The sequence below is a fragment of the Podarcis filfolensis genome (assembly GCF_964270895.1).
Source record: "Podarcis filfolensis genome assembly, chromosome: 6".
NCBI classification, from domain to species: Eukaryota; Metazoa; Chordata; class Lepidosauria; order Squamata; family Lacertidae; genus Podarcis; species Podarcis filfolensis.
In genome coordinates, this window is record NC_139609.1 from 56,342,793 (window position 1) to 56,357,031 (window position 14,239).

At 38.8% G+C, this 14,239-nt stretch overlaps 1 protein-coding gene across 9 annotated transcripts in view; it reads left to right on the plus strand.

Moving 5' to 3' along the window:
• The window catches only part of FOXP4 (forkhead box P4), a 159,362-nt gene that overhangs the window by 51,047 nt on the left and 94,076 nt on the right, over positions 1-14,239 (plus strand). Inside the window, exon 1 of one of the 9 annotated variants that reach the window (XM_083618021.1) lies at positions 46-250. The exons of the other annotated variants lie outside the window; for them this stretch is intronic. The gene's annotated coding sequence lies outside the window, so the exon portion shown is untranslated. Of the gene's footprint in view, positions 1-45; positions 251-14,239 lie in introns of those variants that run through there. 9 annotated transcript variants of the gene reach the window in all.

Sequence of the window (14,239 nt, forward strand, 5' to 3'; positions counted from 1 at the left end):
ACTCCCACAGTGGTTGCTGTGGGAACATCAAGAGACCTCCAGTGTGTTAACATCCTGTAACGAGATTCAAAAGAGCTCTAGTCTTTGCACATTAATGAGTTTTTAACTTGGGCTAAGTCCTCCCCACCAGAACCCCACCTTTCCAAGTTCAGATCCTCTTTAATCCTTGGAAAGAGGGAGCATTACAGAGACTGGAAAGCAAGAGACCAAGGCAGTGTGATGGGGAAAAAACACCCCTCCAACCTACTTGGTAAGACAGGATTGAGGAGGGGAAGAAGAATCCTCTGAGCCATACTGCACATTGACTGCTCTTGACTTCCTCGGGAGCCACTGCTGAGAACATCTGGAGAAGAGATTAACCCTTTGGGGGCCTTATTGCTTTTCTCCCACTTGCGTGATTATATTCACGGTCTGGTGGCTACAGCAGCAGCTCTCCAGGATCTCAGGCAGAGGTCCCATTACCTGATACCGAAACCCTAAAGGAAAGGTCGACGAGGCCCAGTATTGCATCTGGGAACCTTGCGTATGAAAAGATTGTGCTCCACTACTCACTATACACACTTTGCCCTAACAAAATCCTACAGTTGTTACATTAAAAAGTCAAAACAAAAAATTTTTTTTTCTTCCAGTAGCACCTTAAAGACCAACTAAGTTAGTTCTTGGTATGAGCTTTCGTGTGCATGCACACTTCTTCAGATAATTTTGTTTTGTTTTGACTATGGCAGACCAACACGGCTACCTATCTGTACATTAAAAAGTGTAGTCTAAACCAGTGGTTGCCAACTGTCAGCCCATGGGCTTCATTTATTGCCTTCTTGACCCTTTGCAACTTTCTCCCAAAACAAAGTTGTTGTTTGCATATGGCATACTTCTCCATTAATTGTGTATCAGATCTCGTCTAGTATTTGTGCTGCCTCATCATTTAAAAAAACACCAACCTATTATTTATTTATTTATATAATTAAATTATAAACCACCCTATACCCGCAGGTCTCAGGGTGGTTAACAGGATTAAATCAGAATATAAAACCACAAAATCTGTAATCCAAATTCAAAAAACAACCCAATATAGACCATCAAATTTTAAGATTCATAAGCATTTCCCTTTCCCTCAGTGCTTCCATAATAGCAGTGTCAAAGTTGGCTAGATTAAATGAGTGAGAGCATGGGGTAGAGTTGAACATTTGAGTGGTGAAAAAAAGACTTAATCCATCAATTGGTCAGGTGTTGGCAAAATAACGGTCATTTATTTTTATGGGTGCAGTCCAAACTCACTCCCACAACCACAGCCCTGTTCACATGTGTGTTTAGTGGGCAGGGTGGGGTGGGTAACACAATCAGGCCTGCACATGCTCTAGACTGGCACAGTGATTAGATGGCAGCTGGTGATGGCTGTAAGACCAATTCGGGATCCAGCAGATTTTGGTCTGTTTCCACCACACCCCTTGGAATGCCCCATTTTGGGGCTACCCCCTGGCAGGGCTATCACCAGCAGATCTCTTGTCTGTTCAGAGGCCCACTCACCTGGGAGAGCTGAGCGGAGGGATGCCTCTGCTCGATCTATACCCACACAGCTTGGCATAAGTGGGGGTTGGATTGCTCTGTAAAGCATTAACTTGATTCCCAAACAGCAAATATATACTCAACAGTTTTGATACTTTCTTTTATAATTTGAGTAGCTGTTTTTCTGAAGCAATAATACTAATGTTTTTAAAAATTGCAACTTTTTACAATCAATGGCATGCCATAACTTTTAACATTCAGATAGTACTCCAAACCATGGTTTGGGAAATAAGAAATTAGCCATGTGCTTGCACATTCTCATCTCCCCTTGCATGCAACTTAATACAGTACATTGCTTCCTGGTTTAATCATGCTGTAGTGTTTCACTACATCCAAAATAGCAAGCAATGGTGTGAAGTGATCCTGGTTTGCCACTGTGGTTCAGTGGCCTTTCTGGCATGCTGTTTGATTAAATAAGAAAGCAATGTATTTAACTGAGATCTTGAGCGGAGGTAGGAAGAGGCAGTGTGTGAGCATGTGTCTCATTCCCAGTCCTCCAAACCATGACTTGGGATATTATCTGAGAGCAACCAATGTTAGATAAGATCTTTATTGATGTTAATTGTTCACTGAAACAAACCTTTTTTGCTTTTATTTTGGAACGCCAAGGTCAGCCTAAAATTCCACTTTAAAACAAATAGATCAAAATAAAAAAATTCAAGCCAGTTTTTTAAAAAGGAATTGTATACAACGCATAGCAGACCAATTATATGTGTATCGTCAACATCATGGCTTCATGGAATATTTGACTGCAGTCAAGTTGGCAGTCATTTGACAGTATTTCGTACTGGCATGCCAACCCTACATAGGAAAGAGAGAGATGTATTCCAGGAATTGCTAGTAAAAATGAAGTGAGGCAGTAGCCGAAACAAAGACAAGAAAATACCATCTAAAAATTGTATGAGTGTGATGGGGGTGCAGATATGTCTCTTCTCATCGGTGATCTCACGGGCATCATCCTGTAAGTGTCCTTGACAGTCCCGCCGCAACCTTACGCACAGCAATTAGAAAGCAATGGAAATACTAGTTGGAAGAGAAGAATCTCATTTAAAGTGCAATGCTGAAATGAGAGTGGAGTGCTTGGTTTCCCCCAACACAGGCTGGATCTAGAGTGGCTGATGAAAGGTGACTATCAGAAATATAACGGCTGGTGGACAAATGAAACTAAACGTTGGCCTTTGTATGACACTTGATGAAAATCTGCTTCTGTCTGAACGAGGAACTTGCTCTTTTCCCACCTCCCAATTCTATATAAAGCCCTATAAATCTTCCTCTAAAGTGATGCCAAACAAACTTTCTATATACCGTAATTCAGTAGCTTACAAAAGTAGTAATGGTGTTAGTACTAAGATGACGTTATCAGCTTTGATAACTTGTTTGCAGATTTTACTATATTTTATAGCTTTGGATTTAGTTGTCATGAAAATCTGTTTCTCCATTTTAAAGAATAATGCATAACCATGTTTGTTACTGAAAAAAGCTTGAATATGCTGCTGAAAGGGGGTCTGAAGACTAAAAAATAAATGTTAAAAGCCTCCCAAGGGAGTGTTTACTATGTTTTCCTTTATCCAAACTCCAAAATACTGTGTGTATACAGAAGTATAAGATATTATTGCTTTCAAAATTTAGGACTTGTGCTGATTACAGGGAGTGGAGAATTCTGTAAGTTTTCAAAAATGGTGATCACATGGTATTCAAAAACACCTTGGTACTGGTTGGGCATCCTCTTGCTTTAAGCACCCAAGGTAAGCCTGCAGGACAGTTTTTGGAACCATTTCTTGACATTCATACATTGCATAAATGTTAAACTGTTAAATGAAAACTAGTCTCTAAGATGAAGCACTTTCATATTAGGGGAGAGTATGTGACTTGATCGAGGTCCAGAGGGTGGCAACACAAGAACAGACCTTTTTTTGCAGGTGTGTGTGTGTGTAGAGAGAGAGAGAGAGAGAGTTAAATATATTTGTGCAATACATGATGCTATTATTACAATATTTTAAGATAAAAGCAGATGCCAGAAAACTTAATTAAGCTTCATCTTGCTCTTACTTTGGCTGATTTCGTGTCACGTACCTCCAGGTGTTCGTCTCTTGCATTGGGCAATCTTCCTAGAGGCATCCTGCCTGCATCCAGGACAGTCCGCTCTGGTACATCAAAGCTTCTGCTTTCAGAGAACAAAAGGGGAGAAATGGGGTGGCGGTTGAAAATGTTCATGAGATTATTCCTGTGCATTGATCTGAGGAGAGAATAGCCTTACTTACCCGGAAAACCCTTACGTTTCCATAGTATAGCAGAAAGTTGCTTTGTCTCTAAAGACACTTTTTTTCCAAAGCAAAAGAAATAAAATAAATATAATTGGTTGTAAAGTATTTGCATTGGAGTGGTTTTGAGGTAATTGTAAGTAGCATTGTTAGTGGTACTGGCCAGTAGGTATTCTTGCACAACCAAACCTCTAATTGCAATAACTATCACATTAAGGAAAAGCTGGAGCAAAACTGCTTTTTTTCAGTGACAAAATCCTTGCATTTTAAAGGGCAGGAAAATGCAATTTCCTTAGAAGTGCTTCTTTGAGGGAAAGATGTCTAGGTTCATTGTACAATTTGAGCAGCAGCTGCTCATCTATCATGTGGGGAAAAGTATTACCCAATATGACCACAACTCTTAAGTCTGGCCACTATTTTGGTCAGCTGAAAAGTTGGAGGGAATATATCTCTTTTCAACTACCTCCCCATAACATTTTGAAGTAGACAGCAACAGGTCTGCTGATTCATTGCCTAAGAGGGTGATGATCTTCAAACTTCTAAAGTGTGGGATTCTTCACAGCAGCAGCTCCTATTTCTTCTTGAGATCTGATACTGACAAGATTTTCTTAGTGCCCATGTGCACCTGGAATTAATTGTAGACTTTCTTTGTTGCTAGATGTGTACACACACAACCCTTTTTGCAGGCTTTGTAGCTCTGGATATTTGCAGCTAAGCCATAAAGTAGGAGCTGAAAATCAGACATAAAGAAATACAGACAGAAACAACTATTGAGCCGAATACTTGGATCCACACTACATTGGCTTAGAACCCAGAGCATAAGTCGGAACTAAAATTCACTTTTAAAAAGTCAGTAAGCTCCCAAAGCTCAAATTCTTTTCCCAGAAATGCAGCTGATTGGTGTGGATTAAAATTGGGCAGGGTGGGGAAGATTTTGAAAATAATACAGATCTCAGGTTAATGTTTTTGAAATGGAAACACTGTTCATTTTCCAAATTGAAACTCATCCATGGCTCTCAGTTCTTGGTGCATTTTTGATTCTTAATATTAATATACAGTACATAATATAAACCATTAAAGTGAATGCTTCATTAAATATACTTTCAGCAGAACATCACACACGCATGTATTCATGCTTTCTCTTTCTCCTTTGTGGCTTGGCTCACACATCACATTAACCATAGTTTGGAACAAGCTGTGGTTTTAAGATGAACAAGCAGCAAGCTGGTATACAGTGTTGTAAAGTTCTTGCTCCAATCCTGGTGCTGCACCGTGGAAGAAACTAGACAAGAGTTTGCCTTGTCATGACACCAGAACCTTGACTTACGGGTTTGTTTCTTTCCAGATAAATCATGAGCAGTAACTGAACCTTGTTCTTGGCATACTGCTCATGGTTGGTTTTGGAAAACAAGTAGCAAGCCCCAGATCAGATGTCATGTCGAGCCAGACTCTCTTATTTCCTGGTCAATGTTTTTAACTATATTTTAACCATGGCTTAATTTGACATGTGAACTGGGCCACTATATAATATTAAGAGTAGAATGGGTTGAATTTAGCCCCATCAGCAGAAGCCCAGTGCAAAGACTTCCACTTGTGCAGTGGGCCTCCTTCTCACTCATCCCCCTGTGCACCCCCTGAAATTGGTTTGTGGGGGGCGTTGGGAGATCCTCCAGAACAGTGTACCAGGGGGAGGAGAGAGGGAATAATTCCTTTTAGGAAGCTGAAATGCTTGCTAAGATGGAATGACTGGAACAGTGGATAATTCTGGTTGATAGCTTCACATCTGAGCTGATCATTAGGCAACTGTTGAGTGGGGGCCAAGAGCTAAGGAACAGACCTGGGATGTCTAAACCAGAAGCAAAGGAATAATTGAGTTGCCCAGGCAAAGTCCCAGCCTGTACAGGAGGCCTTATTTTAGCCTTGTTTGATGAGGGCTGTCAGTGGCCATGCTTGGTAGGCACCACTCCAGTATCCAAAAGCCATTTACTATCTGGGAGATGCTCCATCTTGTAATCTGGGTGCTATATCATACGGTGCAGCCATTCACAGAGCCAGAGTCTCCTAGTTCTCAGCCCAGCTGTTCTTCCCAGCTGTTCTGTCATGTTGGCTATTGTCAGCCGACTTGACCACTAGATTTGTTTTTTTAATGCATTGTGTACAAATGATGAAGATGTACAAATGGGGTTTTCTGATAGCTACTCTAGAACTCTCTTCCTTCAGATAGTTGATTAAACCAGAGTATAGAAGCATCAAAACAAGACCTTCTTATTTGGGCAAACATGTAACTGTCAGGGATTTGGTGGCTATATCGGGTAACATGTTTGTCTTTAACACAGTTTATAGTTTTAAACAACTTTTTTTTGAAATTCATTTTAAAAATGTGATTTTAAGCCTCTGTGAATTATGTGGGTTAAAAATCTAAAGAAAAGTATTTGTATGTCAGCCAGAATACTCTCATAGGGGAGCATCTTATTTCATCCTAAGAAGATGCCAAAGGGCTAACACAATTGCCAAGTGGCTTTGAATTCTTGCTAATATTCCTCTTAGGAAAAATAAAACCAAGGGGAAGCAAAAGAAAAGGCAAAGACCCAAAATGATAGTGCAAAATGTCCTCATCAAATAAAAATATTTAAAATAAAAGAATTAAAATACCCAGAACATTTGGGTTGATTATCTTTCTCAGAAGTTTATCAGATTCTCTTTTCAAGGAAAAATCTCTCTTCAGTAGCTTTTTGAGTCTTCAGTGTCTCTTACATTCTGTCTTTAGATGAAAGTGCCAGTCCACAATTGCACACCAAAACTGAATTCCCTGTTACAATCTTCTCTTTCTGTGTCTTTGGGGGATGTTATTTCAGATTATCCACTGAGAATTTGTAGAGTAATATGAATATGGCGGTTCCTTTTGCCTGTTCTTTTCCTTGTGAAAGGCTCCATCTTTTTTCATGGATACAAACATGTAGCAAACCTTAGCCCTGGTCCCTAGCTGACTTTTACAGTTCTAAGGTGTAATGACTGTTTATGCTAGGATTGCTTTTTCTTGATGGCAGTGGGATAATAGAATCAAATCTAAGTGGATGTTTGTTGTGGGATGGGTGTTCCTCATGCATGCCCCCCCCCCTCCGCAAGGTCTTCATGGCATCTGTAGCATCCATACCCCACCCCCAAACTTTTAATCTGGATTTACCCTTTCTAGAAAAAAATGGTAAATTAAAAAAACAACAACAATATATTGCTAGTGACCCATTTGCAATTTAAATTCAAGGCATGCAGTTCACTAAAAGAAAATTATATGAAAAAGATGTACAGATGATATTTAACGCCGGTTAAACTTGTTAAGATGTATAAAAATTCGTCTAATTTATGTTGGAAATGTAAAGATAAAGAAGGTACATTTTTTCGTATGTGGTGGACATGCGAAAAGGTAAAGGGCTTCTGGGAAATGATATATAATGAAATGAAAAAAATGTTTACAAATACATTTGTCAAAAAACCAGAGGCCTTTCTACTAGGAATATTAGGAGATGAAGTGCCAAAGAAACAAGAGATTATTTATGTATGCGACCACAGCTGCCAGAATGCTGCTTGCCCAGAAGTGGACAGAAGAGAACGTCCCAAAGAAAGAAAAATGGATGACTAAGATGATAGACTATGCCGAAATGGTTAAATTAACCGTGAAGGTCAGGTACCAAGATGAGGAAAAATTTAATCAAGAATGGAATTTTTTTTATAGATTACTTTAAAGAACACTGTAAAAATGTGGAAACATTAGCAGGATTGTTGTAACATTTATGAACTGAAAATAGAATTAGGATATGAAAAAGAATTTGAAATAATGTGGAAAAATAACTAGATGCAAGGGAAATAAAAGGGCGAAAATGGAAACGGGGGGGGGGCGGGCAGGGAGGTCATTCAAGTAAATTTGGGTTGAATATGTATGAAAATTATTGTTGTTATAAAAATAGAAAATAAAATATATAAAAAAGTGACAGGAGAGTCCAAAGACAGCTCCACAACAGCAGTATCTGGCTAGGGATGTCTGATGTCAGGGGATTGAATACTCCTCTGCCAACCCACTTGATCCTGCCAGACACTTCTTGGGGTCCTGACTTCACCTCCACTAATCTTCTAGGACCCCTTCCCATTCAAGATCATCCAGGATCATCCATCACCAACTCCCCAAGCTCTTCTAAATCCCCAAGCTCTTCTAAATCACGATCTGACCACCCTCTTCATGGCATCCCTATGAAACTCTTGTCAACATTCTTGTCAGCATTCTTAAGCCCCTACCAGGAAGTATCCTGCATCTCTAACTTTTGGTACTGAAAGGCAGAGGAAGGGGTAGTGCAGTATGTTCTGTCATCTCTCCTAGTAGAGTAACCTAGTTGATCTTTTCAATCTTTTTTTCTGATCACCACTTGCTTGTTTTTACTCTCCTCCTTGATTCTACTCTGTGATCCTAGATGAAACCTTTCTCTTGAAGGATTTTTTTGCAATTACCTCCTGTCTTCTCTCTCTTCATCTTCTCCTAATAAGGCTGTTTCACTATTTAGCTCTGTTCTTTCTACTATAATTTATTCTTCTGCCTGGTCTCATAATCCTTTCTTTCTCAGCCTTGGCTTACTTCTTACTTCCAGTCTCTTCATTCATATATTAGACAACTTGCACGTTTATGGCAGAGGTCCTGAGCACACTGGTTTTTTAGAAGTCTAGACTTAATGCTCACCCTTTTCCCCTGTTAGGCAATATTCAAAACTGATTTTTCCACAATGCTCATTGTCTCTCTTCAGTTGTTAAATTATTGTTTCACCTTTTTTCTTCTTTCTCTCACTCAGCTCCTCAGATTCTTGGTCATTTTTTGTGATATAAATCAACTGCTGTTTATTTCTTATATTTATGGCATTTGCTTCTTTTGCCCTTTCTTTTTGGAACCTCTCTGCTGCCTTCTTTTTCCTTTATCCCCTGTTTCTTTGAATGGTCTTTCTGTTTGTCTTCATCCAAAACGACCTCTGGTTCTTTTATTCCTGTTTTGTCTTTTTCCCTTAAAAAGGTTTCTGGAGATCTTACCATTACCTATATTTTTGTAATGTTTTGGCAAGCTTTCCCTTAGCACTAACTGATTCTTGCCTGTTGACAATCATCTAATTTATCTTATTTTCTTTCTTTCTAAACTGGTTGAATTCTTTCATTTGTTGGTTTTTCTTTTACCTAACTCTATTTGATCTTCATCAGTTTTTTGTTTGATCTTACCACTCAACAGAAGCTACTTTTACTTTATTTAATTATCAGTCAAGTGAAGATGGCTAATAGTCTATTCATCTTGATCTGTCCTTGTTCTTCTTGTTCTGTCCTCTACTTTCAATACTGTTGGTCATTCTCTTCATTTTTGTCTTATCTATCTAACCATACTTGCCACATTTCCATTAATGGTTCTTTTGTTTCCTTGTCCTCTTCCTCTGTCTACCAATGTTTTTAAATGTTCTATTTTAATCACCTTGCTTTTTATTCTTGTCCATGTCTTATTTTTTAGTTATAATAATCATGTCCATGGTGACAATGTTGTGTTACTTTCTGTCTCTGATCTTTTCTCTTCTTTTGTTAATTTTTCATCTTGTCTTTTTATTTCCTCATGGCTTTCTCATTCTCTGAAGCCAAATCTTTCAAAGAGAATATCATATTTTTTTCCTCTGGACTCTTCTCTTTCCATTTCTTTATCTATTGATCATGTGATTGCTACTTCTTCACCTCAAGATAGAGATCTTAGGGATCCTTGGGGAAGAAGAGTGGACTATAAATGATTATAAACAAACAAATAAACAAATGTTCTCTTCCAATTCCTTCTTTCCTCTCAGATGTCAACATTAGTCTTGTAATTTTCAGTTGTCAGAAAACAACAATTTTAATAACATTTTCTTGTTAATTGTGGCCATGCTTGGTTCCATTATTTTGTCCCGCTTTGCTTATTGCTTTAGTTGATCATCGCTTCAGCCTATTGAGTGTATTTATCCAGTGTTGGCCATACTCAGAGTAGATAAATTGAAGTCAGTGGGGTTACTCTGATGTAGAATATCACTTAGTTTTTATTTGGGGATCTATTGCCCATCTTATTTTTTTCTGCATGCAAATATGATCATGTTTCTGAATATATATTTAGCTTCCCTTGTTACCTTTTTCCATCTTTGCATTGAAGGTTCTCTTATCTTCAGATACATTCATTTTCTAGCTCTTGCTTATCATTTCCATATTCTTTTACTGATTATTTGCATTCCCCTAATTTTTAATTCCTTGTTAAAACCTACATCCCCATGCCTAGCCCTTTGTCTGTTTGTGCTTTTATCTACAGCACTCTTTACCAGCAAGTTTGTTTCATGTTTATTGATCAGTTTCAATTTTATAATAGTTTTTTTAAAGCTAATAAAGGAAATAAATGGCATAATCATTGCTCTGGGATCCAAAGTGCTTTGTGTATTGAATACTTGTAGTAGGAGGGGCTAAAAGGATAGAATTTAGTCCTTAAAACAGGTATGGGGCATTATACCTCCAACATCTTCCTTCATTAGACAGTGCTTTCATATACAAATGTTGTGGAGTCTAATATACTCAAATATTAATCTTTGCTAGATCAGTCTCAATTTCAAGTCTAAGGAAATTTTCCATACAGACTCTAAAGCAAATTTTCATTGTTTGGGCTGCATGATGCCTTGAGTTCTTGAGCTAATGTTGCACTCCACACCAGTCTCCAAGCTTTGTGAGATTCCATTTTTTAAATATAATTTGTATTAATTTTTCAAATTTTACATTATAAATTAAACATCTTTTATTATACCATACATTTATTGACTTCCTTCCCTCCCCTCCCAAGCCGTGTGAGATTCCAGGAGTTCCAGATGCTTACCCAGGGTTGTGTGTTTCCTTTTGGAATGAGGGACAGTGGACACTGTGGTGTCTTTATGATTTATGGTTTATTTACACGTATATACAACCTGAGCCTATGGTGGAAGGGTTCGTCGCATTAACACCCCATTGCCCACAGCCTTGGATTCCAGCAGAAATCAGACATAGCTCTCTCTAGCTTGCTGCTTTACTTTTAGGTCACATCACTGGTAAACTCTGCTCTCAACTCTGGCTTTTTCTGTTGAGAAGGGGACCCCACCCATTTGCTGTCTCACACCGAGCCCTTTAATCCTCCACCACCTCGCCAGGAAGCTAGTTTGGTTATTCCCTGGAGTTGGAAGGCTTGATTAGCTTTAAGCAGTTACTGGATCAAGGGATCAGAGGAGTCTGACCCCCCCCCCCAAAAAAACCTTGTAACACTTATAAACAACAGTTTACAAGTTTAGTTGTCTGTTAGGTGGCATAGAATCTTTCCTTTTATGAAACCCAGACCCCAGCACTAACCATCTAAATAAGGATGCCAAATAAGCCATCTCTAAGATTGCCCAAGCTGGGGAATTCAAGGTAGGAAAAAAATGCCCTTCTTTTGTACATGCTGACAAATATGTCCTGTCATGTAAACTAATATCTGCCTCCTTCCAATATTGGCAGCTGCATTCTCTTAAGTGAAAAATGTAGTGTAGAATTATCCTACGTAAACTTCTGAAATATGTCATTAGTCCTTTGAAAATATACTTGGAGATTATGCAGTGAAACACCACAAAGTATATTTATTATCCATGACAAAATATTCATCTAAAGTGCATTAACCTAACCCCAAATATTAAATTTGAGTGAGGCTCATTGTTCCAAATCACTGGAAAACCTTTATCAACCGATTCAAATTCAGTGTAATTGTTTGATGAATATCTCCTGGAACCAAAATACCTAGCTATGTTAAGACCTCTGGGCACCAACAAAATCACCAGTTAGTATACAAAGTAAGTTGTCTGCAATTGCCCACTGGTATTAATTCAGATTTTGCCCAATTACTTGTATATCCTGAATAGTCTACCCAAGCTATTAATTACTCTTTATTAATTTTGCTTTGGATGTTTCAGGTCTACTAATGAATAATAATAACACATCCATGTATAAAGCTAATTTAAATTATACTTGATAATGAACAAAACCACAAATCGCCCTCTTCCAACTGATTGCACATGCAATCAGTGGTTCCAAACATAAATCAGAAGGCATCCCTATCTGGTAACCTGTTCCAGACCAAATGGTTCTTAAAGAATTTCATTTGTTCTTACTTTCAGTTTTGGAGAGAGGTATAAAATTATAATTCATTTAAACATTTATGAGAAAATCCAAACTTTTCCAAATAACCAGGCAATTAGGTTCTTGAACTGAAGGCACATGCCTGTTTCTACCTATTTCATGGTGGTAGTGGGGGTGAGCTTTCCTTTTAAATGGATTGAGAGCAAACTATTAGTTTCCGTATTGTTAGGTGGTTGGAAAATTGTATGCTGCCTATAAAAAAAAAAATGTTGGCTACCAGTACATATGACTAGCATGTTGACTTTAAAATAATTATGGAGAAGTGTCTCTACTGTGTTGGAATCTGCTGTTTGAAAAGTGGAGACATGTATACTGCTGTGTCCTAGTTGTGTTCCCCCCCCTGCTCATTTTTCTCCCATTCCTGATTGTATGGCCTTCTGTGGGTGAGCTGCATAGTTGTTACAGGGAGACCCCAGTGTGAGACTGTAAGGCCATGTCATTTTTTCCTGTAAATCTTGTAATTTCTTGCTTCAGAGCACAACAAAGTGAGAGAGTCAGCAGGGAGTGAATTAAATTCCCCCATGAGAGCTTGTATGGGGTGGGCCTCTTATATTCTGTCCACCGTTCCCTTGGCTCTCATGCACCATGCTGTGCATCCCCTTAATCGAGCAGCAGGTCTCCTGCGTACCAGCCTGGCTTGGTGCCCTCTTGACATGTTCCGGCACCCGTCACGAGCTGTATTCTTCTTGCACAAGCCACTACCAGGCTTAATAAACTCACACAGACTTTACAGGGTTCCCAAAGCCCATAAAACAGGGGGCTGTCCCTGCTGTCCCCTTGTGAACAAAGCTACTGTTGTGTGGCTAATGCAATTAAAATGGGGTCTATTGGAGACTTCATACAGCTGGCTACAGCATCCCAGTTTCTTCTGGCAAGCTGGCCTTCCGATCATTATGGCACTAGTGTTGTAGTAGAGCTCTTTTCTCTCCTCAATTTGTGTAGGACTCCTCTTGAACTTTGATTGGCTAATTAATTGATTGATTGAACTAATGAAGCATAATTAATTAAAATAGTGAAGCATTGAAAGAGAGATTAGGAAGCAGACATGTGAAGTGCTGAAAGACTTTCCGAGGGTCGGAGAGTTAGGTGAAATAAGACTCCAGTTTTGTTCCTGATTCTTACTCTGCGTTATAAAGGAACAGTTATCTTCTCTTCTGAGCCTCTATTTCTTCATTTGTCAAATTGTTGGAAGGATTTTACAATGATCCTTGAACTTACCTTTTCAGTTGGGTGTTCTTTCTTGTGAGGTCAGTGATATTATAAATCCACACTTTAGTCAATAAGGACACAGAGCGGAATGGATTCAATCCAGGTCACATGGAAGGTCAGTACAACTGCACCATGACTAAAACCCAACCCTCTTAAAATGCAGTCAAATCCACCCTTCCTTGGGGCAACTGCCCTTGGGCAAAAAATGCTGCAAAATGGAAGCTTTTAAAGGGAAGGCGCAGGCTGTTCTGTACACATTGGAAGAGGATGAAAGTGCTGCCTGAGCTGTTGCCACAGGTATTTGGAAGCCAGATGGTGCAGCTGAAACTTTAAACCTGTTGAATTTTGAATGGGATTTCATTGCGACTGTTTTCTTTTGTTGTTTTGGTTGATGCCTGTATAGTAGGCAAATGCAAGGAAACATCGCTTTCATTTCCGAAGAAGGCAACACACACCACCTTAGATTTATAGAACTATTTATACAGAAATGGACTGTTGATATCTTACTTTTCATGTGTTGACATGTAGACCAGTGAACTTTATTGAAAACACCAAGTCTAAAAATTATTTAGTCTGTGGCATTTTCCATTGTTGCTGCATGTCTTCTCAAATGAACACAATGCAGTTTCAGTGCTTGTTTGTCCTGTAAAGTATGTATTTAGGAGCATGTTTTTGAGTTTTATATGACTGACAATTGTATTAGGTTTGTTGATATTGTGGGTGGGTGGGTGGAGAAGTTGCTATAAGAGACTTTTAGCACTGTTTGTGTGACTGAGGAAGTGTCTGTAACTTTGTTGCTTTTTAGCCAGTAAGCCGCTTCTAAAGACTGTGTTTGCAATCTTGCACTTCTTTTAGCATTTAGTGAAACTGTATTAAACACCTGGTATCCTTTGGACATCTGTGTGGTGTCTTAATGTAAAGTCACTTGGAAAAAAATTGGGTGTCTCCCTTAAAGACGCACATATGTTGAGCTTCCAAACCAATAGTGA